Raw genomic sequence first — 16140 nt, forward strand, 5'->3', positions numbered from 1 at the left:
GATGAGGAACAGGAGGCGGGGAACAGGAGGCAGGAGACGGGGAACAGGAGGCAGGAGATGGGGAACAGGAGGCGGGGAACAGGAGGCAGGAGATAGGGAACAGGATGCAGGAGACGGGGAACGGGAGGCAGGAGACGGGGAACAGGAGGCAGGAGATGGGGAACAGGAGGCAGGAGATGGGGAACAGGATGCAGGAGGTGGGGAACAGGAGGCAGGAGATGGGGAACAGGAGATGGGGAACAGGAGGCAGGAGGTGGGAACAGGAAATGGGGAAAAGGAGGTGGGGAACAGGAGGCAGGAGATGGGGAACAGGAGACAGGAGGTGGGGAACAGTAGGCAGGAGGTGGGGAACAGGAGGCAGGAGGTGGGGAACAGGAGATGGGGAACAGGAGGTGGGGAACAGGAGGCAGGAGGTAGGAAAAAGGAGGCAGAAGATGTGGAACAGGAGATGGCGACCTGGCGATGTAGAACAGGAGATGGGGAACAAGAGGCAGGAGATGGGGAACAGGAGGCGGGGAACAGGAGGCAGGAGGCAGGGAACAGGAGGCAGGAGGCGGGGAACAGGAGGCAGCAGACAGGGAACAGGAGGCGGAGAACAGGAGGCAGGAGATGGGGAACAAGAGGCAGGAGATGGGGAACAGGAGGCAGGAGGCGGGGAACAGGAGGCGGGGAACAGGAGCCAGGAGATGGGGAACAGGAGGTGGGGAACAGGAGGCAGGAGGCGGGGAACAGGAGGCAGGAGGCGGGGAACAGGAGGTGGGGAACAGGAGGTGGGGAACAGGAGGCAGGAGGCAGGGAACAGGAGGCAGGAGGCGGGGAACAGGAGGCAGGAGGCGGGGAACAGGAGGCAGGAGATGGGGAACAGGAGGTGGGGAACAGGAGGCAGGAGGTGGGGAACAGGAGGCAGGAGGCGGGGAACAGGAGGCAGGAGGTGGGGAACGGGAGATGGGGAACTGGAGGCAGGAGATGGGGAACAGGAGGCAGGAGACGGGGAACAGGAGGCAGGAGACGGGGAACAGGAGGCAGGAGGCGGGGAACAGGAGGCAGGAGGCGGGGAACAGGAGTTGGGGAACAGGAGGCAGGAGGCGGGGAACAGGAGGTGGGGAACAGGAGGCAGGAGGTGGGGAACAGGAGGCAGGAGATGGGGAACAGGAGATGGGGAACAGGAGGCAGGAAATGAGGAACAGGAGGCAGGACGCGGGGAACAGGAGGCAGGAGGCGGGGAACAGGAGGCAGGAGGCAGGGAACAGGAGGCGGGGAACAGGAGGCGGGGAACAGGAGGAGAGGAACAGGAGGCGGGGAACAGGAGGCAGGAGATGGGGAACAGGAGGCCGGAGATGGGGAACAGGAGGTGGGGAACAGGAGGCAGGAGGCGGGGAACAGGAGGCAGGAGACGGGGAACAGGAGGCAGGAGATGGGGAACAGGAGATGGGGAACAGCAGGCAGGAAATGGGGAACAGGAGGCAGGAGGCGGGGAACAGGAGGCAGGAGGCGGGGAACAGGAGGCAGGAGGCAGGGAACAGGAGGCGGGGAACAGGAGGCGGGGAACAGGAGGCAGGAGGCAGGGAACAGGAGGCAGGAGGCGGGGAACAGGAGGCAGCAGACAGGGAACAGGAGGCGGAGAACAGGAGGCAGGAGATGGGGAACAAGAGGCAGGAGATGGGGAACAGGAGGCAGGGAACAGGAGGCAGGAGGTGGGGAACAGGAGGCAGGAGGCGGGGAACAGGAGGCAGGAGATGGGGAACAGGAGGCAGGAGATGGGGAACAGGAGATGGGGAACAGGAGGCAGGAGGCGGGGAACAGGAGGCGAGGAACAGGAGGCAGGAGATGGGGAACAGGAGATGGGGAACAGCAGGCAGGAAATGGGGAACAGGAGGCAGGAGGCCGGGAACAGGATGCAGGAGGCTGTGAACAGGAGGCAGGAGGCAGGGAACAGGAGGCGGGGAACAGGAGGCGGGGAACAGGAGGCAGGAGGCGGGGAACAGGAGGCAGGAGGCGGGGAACAGGAGGCAGCAGACAGGGAACAGGAGGCGGAGAACAGGAGGCAGGAGATGGGGAACAAGAGGCAGGAGATGGGGAAGAGGAGGCAGGGAACAGGAGGCAGGAGGCGGGGAACAGGAGGCAGGAGGCGGGGAACAGGAGGAAGGAGATGGGGAAAAGGAGGCAGGAGATGGGGAACAGGAGATGGGGAACAGGAGGCAGGAGGCGGGGAACAGGAGGCGAGGAACAGGAGGCAGGGAACAGGAGGCAGGAGATGGGGAACAGGAGGTGGGGAACAGGAGGCAGGAGGCGGGGAACAGGAGGCAGGAGGCAGGGAACAGGAGGTGGGGAACAGGAGGCAGGAGGCGGGGAACAGGAGGCAGGAGGTGGGGAACAGGAGGCAGGAGGCGGTTAACAGGAGGCAGGTGATGGGGAACATCAGGTGGGGAACAGGAGGCAGGAGGTGGGGAACAGGAGGCAGGAGGCAGGGAACATGAGGCAGGAGGTGGGGAAAAGGAGATGGGGAACAGGAGGCAGGAGATGGGGAACAGGAGGCAGGAGACGGGGAACAGGAGGCAGGAGACGGGGAACAGGAGGCAGGAGGCGGGGAACAGGAGGCAGGAGGCGGGGAACAGGAGTTGGGGAACAGGAGGCAGGAGGCGGGGAACAGGAGTTGGGGAACAGGAGGCAGGAGGCGGGGAACAGGAGGCAGGAGATGGGGAACAGGAGATGGGGAACAGGAGGCAGGAAATGGGGAACAGGAGGCAGGATCACGGGGAACAGGAGGCAGGAGGCGGGGAACAGGAGGCAGGAGGCAGGGAACAGGAGGCGGGGAACAGGAGGCGGGGAACAGGAGGAGAGGAACAGGAGGCGGGGAACAGGAGGCAGGAGATGGGGAACAGGAGGCGGTAGATGGGGAAGATGAGGTGGGGAACAGGAGGCAGGAGTCGGGGAACAGGAGGCAGGAGATGGGGAACAGGAGGCAGGAGATGGGGAACAGGAGATGGGGAACAGGAGGCAGGAGATGGGGAACAGGATGCAGGAGGCAGGGAACAGGAGGCAGGAGATGGGGAACAGGAGGCAGGAGATGGGGAACAGGAGATGGGGAACAGGAGGCAGGAAATGGGGAACAGGAGGCAGGAGGCGGGGAACAGGAGGCGAGGAACAGGAGGCAGGAGGCAGGGAACAGGAGGCGGGGAACAGGAGAAGGGGAACAGGAGGCGAGGAACAGGAGGCGTGGAACAGGAGGCAGGACATGGGGAACAGGAGGCGGGAGATGGGGAACAGGAGGCGGGGAACAGGAGGCAGGAGACGGGGAACAGGAGGCAGGAGACGGGGAACAGGAGGCAGGAGGGGGAACAGGAGGCAGGAGACGGGGAACAGGAGGCAGGAGACGGGGAACAGGAGGCAGGAGACGGGGAACAGGAGGCAGGAGATGGGGAACAGGAGGCAGGAGGTGGGGAACAGGAAGCAGGAGATGGGGAACAGGAGGCAGGAGGTGGGGAACTGGAGGCAGGAGATGGGGAACAGGAGGCAGGAGGTGGGGAACAGGAGGCAGGAGGTGGAGAACAGGAGATGTGGAACAGGAGGCAGGAGGTGGGGAACAGGAGGCAGGAGATGGGGAACAGGAGGCAGGAGGCAGGAGGCAGGAGGTGGGGAACAGGAGGCAGGATGTAGGGTACAGGAGATGGGGAACAGGAGGCAGGAGGTGGGGAACAGGAGATGGGAACAGGAGGCAGGAGGTGGGGAACAGGAGATGGGGAACAGGAGGCGGGTAACAGGAGGCAGGAGGCGGGGAACAGGAGGCAGGAGGCGGGGGAACAGGAGGCAGGAGGCGGGGAACAGGATGCGGGGAACAGGAGGCAGAAGGTGGGGAACAGGAGGCAGGAGGCAGGAGGCAGGAGATGGGGAACAGGAGGCGGGGAACAGGAGGCAGGAGGCGGGGAACAGGAGGCAGGAGACGGGAACAGGAGGCAGGAGGCGGGGAACAGGATGCGGGGAACAGGAGGCAGGAGGTGGGGAACAGGATGCAGGAGACGGGGAACAGGAGGCAGGAGGTGGGGAACAGTAGGCAGGAGGTGGGGAACAGGAGGCAGGAGGCGGGGAACAGGAGGCAGGAGGCCGGAGGTAGGGAACAGGAGGGAGGAGGTAGGGAACAGGAGATGGGGAACAGGAGGCAGGAGGTGGGGAACAGGAGATGGGAACAGGAGGCAGGAGGTAGGGAACAGGAGATGGGGAACAGGAGGCGGGGAACAGGAGGCAGGAGGTGGGGAACAGGAGGCAGGAGGCGGGGAACAGGAGGCAGGAGGCGGGGAACAGGAGGCAGGAGGCGGGGAACAGGATGGGGGGAACAGGAGGCAGGAGGCGGGGAACAGGAGGCAGGAGGTGGGGAACAGGAGGCAGGAGGCGGGGAACAGGAGGCAGGAGATGGGGAACAGGAGGCAGGAGATGGGGAACAGGAGGTGGGGAACAGGAGGCAGGAGATGGGGAACAGGAGGCAGGAGATGGGGAACAGGAGGCAGGAGGTGGGGAACAGGAGGCAGGAGATGGGGAACAGGAGGCAGGAGACGGGGAACAGGAGGCAGGAGATGGGGAACAGGAGGCAGGAGATGGGGAACAGGAGGCAGGAGATGGGGAACAGGAGGCGGGGAACAGGAGGCAGGAGGCGGGGAACAGGAGGCAGGAGACGGGGAACAGGAGGCAGGAGGCGGGGAACAGAATGCGGGGAACAGGAGGCAGGAGGTGGGGAACAGGATGCAGGAGACGGGGAACAGGAGGCAGGAGGTGGGGAACAGGAGGCAGGAGGTGGGGAACAGGAGGCAGGAGATGGGGAACAGGAGATGGGGAACAGGAGGCAGGAAATGGGGAACAGGAGGCAGGACACGGGGAACAGGAGGCAGGAGGCGGGGAACAGGAGGCAGGAGGCAGGGAACAGGAGGCGGGGAACAGGAGGCGGGGAACAGGAGGAGAGGAACAGGAGGCGGGGAACAGGAGGCAGGAGATAGGGAACAGGAGGCAGGAGGCGGGGAACAGAAGGCAGGAGATGGGGAACAGGAGGTGGGGAACAGGAGGTGGGGAACAGGAGGCAGGAGGTGGGGAACAGGAGGCAGGAGGCAGGGAACAGGAGGCAGGAGGTGGGGAACAGGAGATGGGGAACAGGAGGCAGGAGATGGGGAACAGGAGGCAGGAGACGGGGAACAGGAGGCAGGAGACGGGGAACAGGAGGCAGGAGGCGGGGAACAGGAGGCAGGAGGCGGGGAACAGGAGTTGGGGAACAGGAGGCAGGAGACGGGGAACATGAGGCAGGAGATGGGGAACATGCGGCAGTAGGTGGGAACAGGAGGCAGGAGTTGGGGAACAGGAGGCAGGAGATGGGGAACAGGAGGCGGGAGATGGGGAACAGGAGGCGGGGAACAGGAGGCAGGAGACGGGGAACAGGAGGCAGGAGACGGGGAACAGGAGGCGGGGAACAGGAGGCAGGAGACGGGGAACAGGAGGCAGGAGATGGGGAACAGGAGGCAGGAGATGGGGAACAGGAGGCAGGAGGTGGGGAACAGGAGGCAGGAGATGGGGAACAGGAGGCAGTGAACAGGAGGCAGGAGGCGGGGAACAGGAGGCAGGAGGTGGGGAACAGGATGCAGGAGGTGGAGAACAGGAGATGTGGAACAGGAGGCAGGAGGTGGGGAACAGGAGGCAGGAGATGGGGAACAGGAGGCAGGAGGCAGGAGGCAGGAGGTGGGGAACAGGAGGCAGGAGGTAGGGAACAGGAGATGGGGAACAGGAGGCAGGAGGTGGGGAACAGGAGATGGGAACAGGAGGCAGGAGGTGGGGAACAGGAGATGGGGAACAGGAGGCGGGGAACAGGAGGCAGGAGGCGGGGAACAGGATGCGGGGAACAGGAGGCAGGAGGTGGGGAACAGGAGGCAGGAGGTGGGGAACAGGAGGCAGGAGGTGGGGAACAGGAGGCAGGAGATGGGGAACAGGAGGCAGGAGATGGGGAACAGGAGGTGGGGAACAGGAGGCAGGAGATGGGGAACAGGAGGCAGGAGATGGGGAACAGGAGGCAGGAGATGGGGAACAGGAGGCAGGAGATGGGGAACAGGATGCAGGAGACGGGGAACAGGAGGCAGGAGATGGGGAACAGGAGGCAGGAGATGGGGAACAGGAGGCAGGAGATGGGGAACAGGAGGCAGGGAACAGGAGGCAGGAGGCGGGGAACAGGAGGCAGGAGGCGGGGAACAGGAGGCAGGAGGTGGGGAACAGTAGGCAGGAGGTGGGGAACAGGATGCAGGAGACGGGGAACAGGAGGCAGGAGGTGGGGAACAGTAGGCAGGAGGTGGGGAACAGGATGCAGGAGACGGGGAACAGGAGGCAGGAGGTGGGGAACAGTAGGCAGGAGGTGGGGAACAGGAGGCAGGAGGCGGGGAACAGGAGGCAGGAGGCCGGAGGTAGGGAACAGGAGGGAGGAGGTAGGGAACAGGAGATGGGGAACAGGAGGCAGGAGGTGGGGAACAGGAGATGGGAACAGGAGGCAGGAGGTAGGGAACAGGAGATGGGGAACAGGAGGCGGGGAACAGGAGGCAGGAGGCGGGGAACAGGAGGCAGGAGGCGGGGAACAGGATGGGGGGAACAGGAGGCAGGAGGTGGTGAACAGGAGGCAGGAGGTGGGGAACAGGAGGCAGGAGGTGGGGAACAGGAGGCAGGAGATGGGGAACAGGAGGCAGGAGATGGGGAACAGGAGGTGGGGAACAGGAGGCAGGAGATGGGGAACAGGAGGCAGGAGATGGGGACCAGGAGGCAGGAGATGGGGAACAGGAGGCAGGAGATGGGGAACAGGATGCAGGAGACGGGGAACAGGAAGCAGGAGATGGGGAACAGGAGGCAGGAGATGGGGAACAGGAGGCAGGAGATGGGGAACAGGAGGCGGGGAACAGGAGGCAGGAGGCGGGGAACAGGAGGCAGGAGACGGGGAACAGGAGGCAGGAGGCGGGGAACAGGATGCGGGGAACAGGAGGCAGGAGGTGGGGAACAGGATGCAGGAGACGGGGAACAGGAGGCAGGAGGTGGGGAACAGTAGGCAGGAGGTGGGGAACAGGAGGCAGGAGGCGGGGAACAGGAGGCAGGAGGTGGGGAACAGGAGGTGGGGAACAGGAGGCAGGAGGTGGGGAACAGGAGGCAGGAGGTGGGGAACAGGAGGCAGGAGGTGGGGAACAGAACGCAGGAGGCAGGGAGACAGGAGGCAGGAGGCAGGAGGTGGGGAACAGGAGGCAGGAGGTAGGGAACAGGAGATGGGGAACAGGAGGCAGGAGGTGGGGAACAGGAGATGGGAACAGGAGGCAGGAGGTGGGGAACAGGAGATGGGGAACAGGAGGCGGGGAACAGGAGGCAGGAGGCGGGGAACAGGAGGCAGGAGGCGGGGAACAGGAGGCAGGAGGCGGGGAACAGGATGGGGGGAACAGGAGGCAGGAGATGGGGAACAGGAGGCAGGAGATGGGGACCAGGAGGCAGGAGATGGGGAACAGGAGGCAGGAGATGGGGAACAGGATGCAGGACGCAGAAGCAGGAGGGGAACAGGAAGCAGGAGATGGGGAACAGGAGGCAGGAGATGGGGAACAGGAGGCAGGAGATGGGGAACGAGGAGGCGGGGAACAGGAGGCAGGAGGCGGGGAACAGGAGGCAGGAGACGGGGAACAGGAGGCAGGAGGCAGGGAACAGGATGCGGGGAACAGGAGGCAGGAGGTGGGGAACAGGATGCAGGAGACGGGGAACAGGAGGCAGGAGGTGGGGAACAGTAGGCAGGAGGTGGGGAACAGGAGGCAGGAGGTGGGGAACAGGAGGTGGGGAACAGGAGGCAGGAGGTGGGGAACAGGAGGCAGGAGGTGGGGAACAGGAGGCAGGAGGTGGGGAACAGGACGCAGGAGGTGGGGAACAGGAGATGGGGAACAGGAGGTGGGGAACAGGAGGCAGGAGGTGGGGAACAGGAGGCAGGAGGTGGGGAACAGGAGGCAGGAGGTGGGGAACAGGAGCCAGGAGGTGGGGAACAGGAAATGGGGAACAGCAGGCGGGAGATGAGGAGCAGGAGGCGGGGAACAGGAGGCAGGAGACGGGGAAAAGGAGGCAGGAGATGGGGAACAGGAGGCGGGGAACAGGAGGCAGTAGATGGGGAACAGGATGCAGGAGACGGGGAACGGGAGGCAGGAGACGGGGAACAGGAGGCAGGAGATGGGGAACAGGAGGCAGGAGATGGGGAACAGGAGGCAGGAGGTGGGGAACAGGAGGCAGGAGATGGGGAACAGGGGATGGGGAACAGGAGGCAGGAGGTGGGAACAGGAGATGGGGAACAGGAGGTGGGGAACAGGAGGCAGGAGATGGGGAACAGGAGGCAGGAGGTGGGGAACAGTAGGCAGGAGGTGGGGAACAGGAGGCAGGAGGCGGGGAACAGGAGGCAGGAGGTGGGGAACAGGAGATGGGGAACAGGAGGCAGGAGGTGGGGAACAGGAGATGGGGAACAGGAGGTGGGGAACAGGAGGCAGGAGGTGGGGAACAGGAGATGGGGAACAGGAGGCAGGAGGCAGGAAAAAGGAGGCAGAAGATGTGGAACAGGAGATGGCGAACTGGAGATGTAGAACAGGAGATGGGGAACAAGAGGCAGGAGATGGGGAACAGGAGGCGGGGAACAGGAGGCAGGAGGCGGGCAGGAGGCGGGGAACAGGAGGCAGCAGACAGGGAACAGGAGGCGGAGAACAGGAGGCAGGAGATGGGGAACAGGAGGCAGGAGATGGGGAACAGGAGGCAGGAGGCGGGGAACAGGAGGCGGGGAACAGGAGGCGGGGAACAGGAGGCAGGAGATGGGGAACAGGAGGTGGGGAACAGGAGGCAGGAGGCGGGGAACAGGAGGCAGGAGGCGGGGAACAGGAGGTGGGGAACAGGAGGTGGGGAACAGGAGGCAGGAGGCAGGGAACAGGAGGCAGGAGGCGGGGAACAGGAGGCAGGAGGCGGGGAACAGGAGGCAGGAGATGGGGAACAGGAGGTGGGGAACAGGAGGTGGGGAACAGGAGGCAGGAGGTGGGGAACAGGAGGCAGGAGGCAGGGAAAATGAGGCAGGAGGTGGGGAACAGGAGATGGGGAACAGGAGGCAGGAGATGGGGAACAGGAGGCAGGAGACGGGGAACAGGAGGCAGGAGACGGGGAACAGGAGGCAGGAGGCGGGGAACAGGAGGCAGGAGGCGGGAAAACAGGAGTTGGGGAACAGGAGGCAGGAGGTGGGGAACAGGAGGCAGGAGATGGGGAACAGGAGATGGGGAACAGGAGGCAGGAAATGGGGAACAGGAGGCAGGACGCGGGGAACAGGAGGCAGGAGGCGGGGAACAGGAGGCAGGAGGCAGGGAACAGGAGGCGGGGAACAGGAGGCGGGGAACAGGAGGAGAGGAACAGGAGGCGGGGAACAGGAGGCAGGAGATGGGGAACAGGAGGCAGGAGATGGGGGACAGGAGGTGGGGAACAGGAGGCAGGAGACGGGGAACAGGAGGCATGAGATGGGGAACAGGAGGCAGGAGATGGGGAACAGGAGATGGGGAACAGGAGGCAGGAAATGGGGAACAGGAGGCAGGAGGCGGGGAACAGGAGGCAGGAGGTGGGGAACAGGAGGCAGGAGGCAGGGAACAGGAGGCAGGGAACAGGAGGCGGGGAACAGGAGGCGGGGAACAGGAGGCAGGACATGGGGAACAGGAGGCTGAAGATGGGGAACAGGAGGCGGGGAACAGGAGGCAGGAGACGGGGAACAGGTGGCAGGAGATGGGGAACAGTAGGCGGGGAACAGGAGGCAGGAGACGGGGAACAGGAGGCAGGAGATGGGGAACAGGAGATGGGGAACAGGAGGCAGGAAATGGGGAACAGGAGTCAGGATGCGGGGAACAGGAGGCAGGAGGCGGGGAACAGGAGGCAGGAGGCAGGGAACAGGAGGCGGGGAACAGGAGGCGGGGAACAGGAGGAGAGGAACAGGAGGCGGGGAACAGGAGGCAGGAGATGGGGAACAGGAGGCGGGAGATGGGGAACAGGAGGTGGGGAACAGGAGGCAGGAGACGGGGAACAGGAGGCAGGAGATGGGGAACAGGAGGCAGGAGATGGGGAACAGGAGATGGGGAACAGGAGGCAGGAAATGGGGAACAGGAGGCAGGAGGCGGGGAACAGGAGGCAGGAGGCGGGGAACAGGAGGCAGGAGGCAGGGAACAGGAGGCAGGGAACAGGAGGCGTGGAACAGGAGGCGGGGAACAGGAGGCGGGGAACAGGAGGCAGGACATGGGGAACAGGAGGCGGGAGATGGGGAACAGGTGGCGGGGAACAGGAGGCAGGAGACGGGGAACAGGAGGCAGGAGATGGGGAACAGGAGGCGGGGAACAGGAGGCAGGAGACGGGGAACAGGAGGCAGGAGACGGGGAAAAGGAGGCAGGAGACGGGGAACAGGAGGCAGGAGATGGGGAACATGAGGCAGGAGGTGGGGAACAGGAGGCAGGAGATGGGGAACAGGAGGCAGGAGATGGGGAACAGGAGGTGGGGAACAGGAGGCGGGGAACAGGAGGCGAGGAACAGGAGGCGGGGAACAGGAGGCAGGACATGGGGAACAGGAGGCGGGAGATGGGGAACAGGAGGAGCGGGGAACAGGAGGCAGGAGACGGGGAACAGGAGGCAGGAGATGGGGAACAGGAGGCGGGGAACAGGAGGCGGGGCACAGGAGGCGAGGAACAGGAGGCGGGGAACAGGAGGCAGGACATGGGGAACAGGAGGCGGGAGATGGGGAAGAGGAGGCGGGGAACATGAGTCAGGAGACGGGGAAGAGGAGGCAGGAGATGGGGAACAGGAGGCGGGGAACAGGAGGCAGGAGACAGGAGGTGGGGAACAGGAGATGGGAACAGGAGGCAGGAGGTAGGGAACAGGAGATGGGGAATAGGAGGCGGGGAACAGGAGGCAGGAGGCGGGGAACAGGAGGCAGGAGGCGGGGAACAGGAGGCAGGAGGCAGGAGGCAGGGAACAGGATGCGGGGAACAGGAGGCAGGAGGTGGGGAACAGGAGGCAGGAGGTGTGGAACAGGAGGCAGGAGGTGGGGAACAGGAAGCAGGAGATGGGGAACAGGAGGCGGGGAACAGGAGGCGGGGAACAGGAGGCAGGAGACGGGGAACAGGAGGCAGGAGATGGGGAACAGGAGGCAGGAGATGGGGAACAGGAGGCAGGAGGCAGGAGGTGGGGAACAGGAGGCAGGAGGTGGAGAACAGGAGATGTGGAACAGGAGGCAGGAGGTGGGGAACAGGAGGCAGGAGGTGGGGAACAGGAGGCAGGAGACGGGGAACAGGAGGCGGGGAACAGGAGGCAGGAGACGGGGAACAGGAGGCAGGAGGCGGGGAACAGGAGGCAGGAGATGGGGAACAGGAGGCAGGAGATGGGGAACATGAGGCAGGAGGTGGGGAACAGGAGGCAGGAGATGGGGAACAGGAGGCAGGAGGCAGGAGGTGGGAACAGGAGATGGGGAACAGGAGGCAGGAGGTGGGGAACAGGAGATGGGGAACAGGAGGCGGGGAACAGGAGGCAGGAGGCGGGGAACAGGAGGCAGGAGGAGGGGAACAGGAGGCAGGAGGCGGGAACAGGATGCGGGGAACAGGAGGCAGGAGGTGGGGAACAGGAGGCAGGAGATGGGGAACAGGAGGCAGGAGGCAGGAGCCAGGAGGTGGGGAACAGGAGGCAGGAGGTAGGGAACAGGAGATGGGGAACAGGAGGCAGGAGGTGGGGAACAGGAGATGGGGAACAGGAGGCAGGAGGTGGGGAACAGGAGATGGGGAACAGGAGGCAGGGAACAGGAGGCAGGAGGTGGGGAACAGGAGGCAGGAGGCGGGGAACAGGAGGCAGGAGGCGGGGAACAGGATGCGGGGAACAGGAGGCAGGAGGTGGGGAACAGGAGGCAGGAGGTGGGGAACAGGAGGCAGGAGATGGGGAACAGGAGGCAGGAGGTGGGGAACAGGAGGCAGGAGGTGGGGAACAGGAGGCAGGAGGTGGAGAACAGGAGATGTGGAACAGGAGGCAGGAGGTAGGGAACAGGAGATGGGGAACAGGAGGCAGGAGGTGGGGAACAGGAGATGGGAACAGGAGGCAGGAGGTGGGGAACAGGAGATGGGGAACAGGAGGCGGGAGATGAGGAACAGGAGGCGGGGAACAGGAGGCAGGAGACGGGGAACAGGAGGCAGGAGATGGGGAACAGGAGGTGGGGAACAGGAGGCAGGAGATGGGGAACAGGATGCAGGAGACGGGGAACGGGAGGCAGGAGACGGGGAACAGGAGGCAGGAGATTGGGAACAGGAGGCAGGAGATGGGGAACAGGAGGCAGGAGGTGGGGAACAGGAGGCAGGAGATGGGGAACAGGAGATGGGGAACAGGAGGCAGGAAGTGGGAACAGGAGATGGGGAACAGGAGGTGGGGAACAGGAGGCAGGAGATGGGGAACAGGAGGCAGGACGTGGGGAACAGTAGGCAGGAGGTGGGGAACAGGAGGCAGGAGGCGTGGAACAGGAGGCAGGAGGTGGGGAACAGGAGATGGGGAACAGGAGGTGGGGAACAGGAGATAGGAGGTGGGCAACAGGAGGCAGGAGGTGGGGAACAGGAGGCAGGAGGTGGGGAACAGGAGATGGGGAACAGGAGCAAGGAGGTGGGGAACAGGAGTTGGGGAACAGGAGGCAGGAGGCAGGAAAAAGGAGGCAGAAGATGTGGAACAGGAGATGGTGAACTGGAGATGTAGAACAGGAGATGGGGAACAAGAGGCAGGAGATGGGGAACAGGAGGCGGGGAACAGGAGGCAGGAGATGGGGAACAAGAGGCAGGAGATGGGGAACAGGAGGTGGGGAACAGGAGGCAGGAGATGGGGAACAGGAGGTGGGGAACAGGAGGCGGGGAACAGGAGGCAGGAGATAGGGAACAGGAGGCAGGGGGCGGGGAACAGAAGGCAGGAGATGGGGAACAGGAGGTGGGGAACAGGAGGTGGGGAACAGGAGGCAGGAGGTGGGGAACAGGAGGCAGGAGGCAGGAAAAAGGAGGCAGAAGATGTGGAACAGGAGATGGTGAACTGGAGATGTAGAACAGGAGATGGGGAACAAGAGGCAGGAGATGGGGAACAGGAGGCGGGGAACAGGAGGCAGGAGATGGGGAACAAGAGGCAGGAGATGGGGAACAGGAGGTGGGGAACAGGAGGCAGGAGATGGGGAACAGGAGGTGGGGAACAGGAGGCGGGGAACAGGAGGCAGGAGATAGGGAACAGGAGGCAGGGGGCGGGGAACAGAAGGCAGGAGATGGGGAACAGGAGGTGGGGAACAGGAGGTGGGGAACAGGAGGCAGGAGGTGGGGAACAGGAGGCAGGAGGCAGGGAACAGGAGGCAGGAGGTGGGGAACAGGAGATGGGGAACAGGAGGCAGGAGATGGGGAAAGGGAGGCAGGAGACGGGGAACAGGAGTGAGGAGACGGGGAACAGGAGGCAGGAGGCAGGAAGCGGGGAACAGGAGGCAGGAGGCAGGGAACAGGAGGCGGGGAACAGGAGGCAGGAGGCGGGGAACAGGAGGTGTGGAACAGGAGGTGGGGAACAGGAGGCAGGAGGCGGGGAACAGGAGGCAGGAGGCGGGGAACAGGAGGCAGGAGGCGGGGAACAGGAGGCAGGAGATGGGGAACAGGAGGTGGGGAACAGGAGGCAGGAGGTGGGGAACAGGAGGCAGGAGGCAGGGAAAATTAGGCAGGAGGTGGGGAACAGGAGATGGGGAACAGGAGGCAGGAGATGGGGAACAGGAGGCAGGAGACGGGGAACAGGAGGCAGGAGACGGGGAACAGGAGGCAGGAGACGGGGAACAGGAGGCAGGAGGCGGGAAAACAGGAGTTGGGGAACAGGAGGCAGGAGGTGGGGAACAGGAGGCAGGAGATGGGGAACAGGAGATGGGGAACAGGAGGCAGGAAATGGGGAACAGGAGGCAGGACGCGGGGAACAGGAGGCAGGAGGCGGGGAACAGGAGGCAGGAGGCAGGGAACAGGAGGCGGGGAACAGGAGGCGGGGAACTGGAGGAGAGGAACAGGAGGCGGGGAACAGGAGGCAGGAGATGGGGAACAGGAGGCGGGAGATGGGGGACAGGAGGTGGGGAACAGGAGGCAGGAGACGGGGAACAGGAGGCATGAGATGGGGAACAGGAGGCAGGAGATGGGGAACAGGAGATGGGGAACAGGAGGCAAGAAATGGGGAACAGGAGGCAGGAGGCGGGGAACAGGAGGCAGGAGGCGGGGAACAGGAGGCAGGAGGCAGGGAACAGGAGGCGGGGAACAGGAGGCGGGGAACAGGAGGCGGGGAACAGGAGGCAGGACATGGGGAACAGGAGGCGGGAGATGGGGAACAGGAGGCGGGGAACAGGAGGCAGGAGAAGGGGAACAGGAGGCAGGAGATGGGGAACAGTAGGCGGGGAACAGGAGGCAGGAGACGGGGAACAGGAGGCAGGAGATGGAGAACAGGAGATGGGGAACAGGAGGCAGGAAATGGGGAACAGGAGGCAGGACGCGGGGTACAGGAGGCAGGAGGCGGGGAACAGGAGGCAGGAGGCAGGGAACAGGAGGCGGGGAACAGGAGGCGGGGAACAGGAGGAGAGGAACAGGAGGCGGGGAACAGGAGGCAGGAGATGGGGAACAGGAGGCGGGAGATGGGGAACAGGAGGTGGGGAACAGGAGGCAGGAGACGGGGAACAGGAGGCAGGAGATGGGGAACAGGAGGCAGGAGATGGGGAACAGGAGATGGGGAACAGGAGGCAGGAAATGGGGAACAGGAGGCAGGAGGCGGGGAACAGGAGGCAGGAGGCGGGGAACAGGAGGCAGGAGGCAGGGAACAGGAGGCAGGGAACAGGAGGCGTGGAACAGGAGGCGGGGAACAGGAGGCGGGGAACAGGAGGCAGGACATGGGGAACAGGAGGTGGGAGATGGGGAACAGGAGGCGGGGAACAGGAGGCAGGAGACGGGGAACAGGAGGCAGGAGATGGGGAACAGGAGGCGGGGGAACAGGAGGCAGGAGACGGGGAACAGGAGGCAGGAGACGGGGAACAGGAGGCAGGAGACGGGGAACAGGAGGCAGGAGATGGGGAACATGAGGCAGGAGGTGGGGAACAGGAGGCAGGAGATGGGGAACAGGAGGCAGGAGATGGGGAACAGGAGGCGGGGAACAGGAGGCGGGGAACAGGAGGCGAGGAACAGGAGGCGGGGAACAGGAGGCAGGACATGGGGAACAGGAGGCGGGAGATGGGGAACAGGAGGCGGGGAACAGGAGGCAGGAGACGGGGAACAGGAGGCAGGAGATGGGGAACAGGAGGCGGGGAACAGGAGGCGGGGCACAGGAGGCGAGGAACAGGAGGCGGGGAACAGGAGGCAGGACATGGGGAACAGGAGGCGGGAGATGGGGAAGAGGAGGCGGGGAACATGAGTCAGGAGACGGGGAACAGGAGGCAGGAGATGGGGAACAGGAGGCGGGGAACAGGAGGCAGGAGACAGGAGGTGGGGAACAGGAGATGGGAATGAGATGGGGAACAGGAGGCAGGAGATGGGGAACAGGAGATGGGGAACAGGAGGCAGGAAATGGGGAACAGGAGGCAGGAGGCGGGGAACAGGAGGCAGGAGGTGGGGAACAGGAGGCAGGAGGCAGGGAACAGGAGGCAGGGAACAGGAGGCGGGGAACAGGAGGCAGGACATGGGGAACAGGAGGCGGGAGATGGGGAACAGGTGGCGGGGAACAGGAGGCGGGGAACAGGAGGCAGGACATGGGGAACAGGAGGCAGGAGATGGGGAACAGGTGGCGGGGAACAGGAGGCAGGAGACGGGGAACAGGAGGCAGGAGATGGGGAACAGGAGGCGGGGAACAGGAGGCAGGAGACGGGGAACAGGAGGCAGGAGACGGGGAACAGGAGGCAGGAGACGGGGAACAGGAGGCAGGAGATGGGGAACATGAGGCAGGAGGTGGGGAACAAGAGGCAGGAGATGGGGAACAGGAGGTGGGGAACAGGAGGCAGGAGATGGGGAACAGGAGGTGGGGAACAGGAGGCGGGGAACAGGAGGCAGGAGATAGGGAACAGGAGGCAGGGGGCGGGGAACAGAAGGCAGGAGATGGGGA

This window comes from Salmo salar, chromosome 13, assembly GCF_965601325.2.
Source record: "Salmo salar chromosome 13, fSalSal1, whole genome shotgun sequence".
In the NCBI taxonomy this organism is placed as follows: domain Eukaryota; kingdom Metazoa; phylum Chordata; class Actinopteri; order Salmoniformes; family Salmonidae; genus Salmo; species Salmo salar.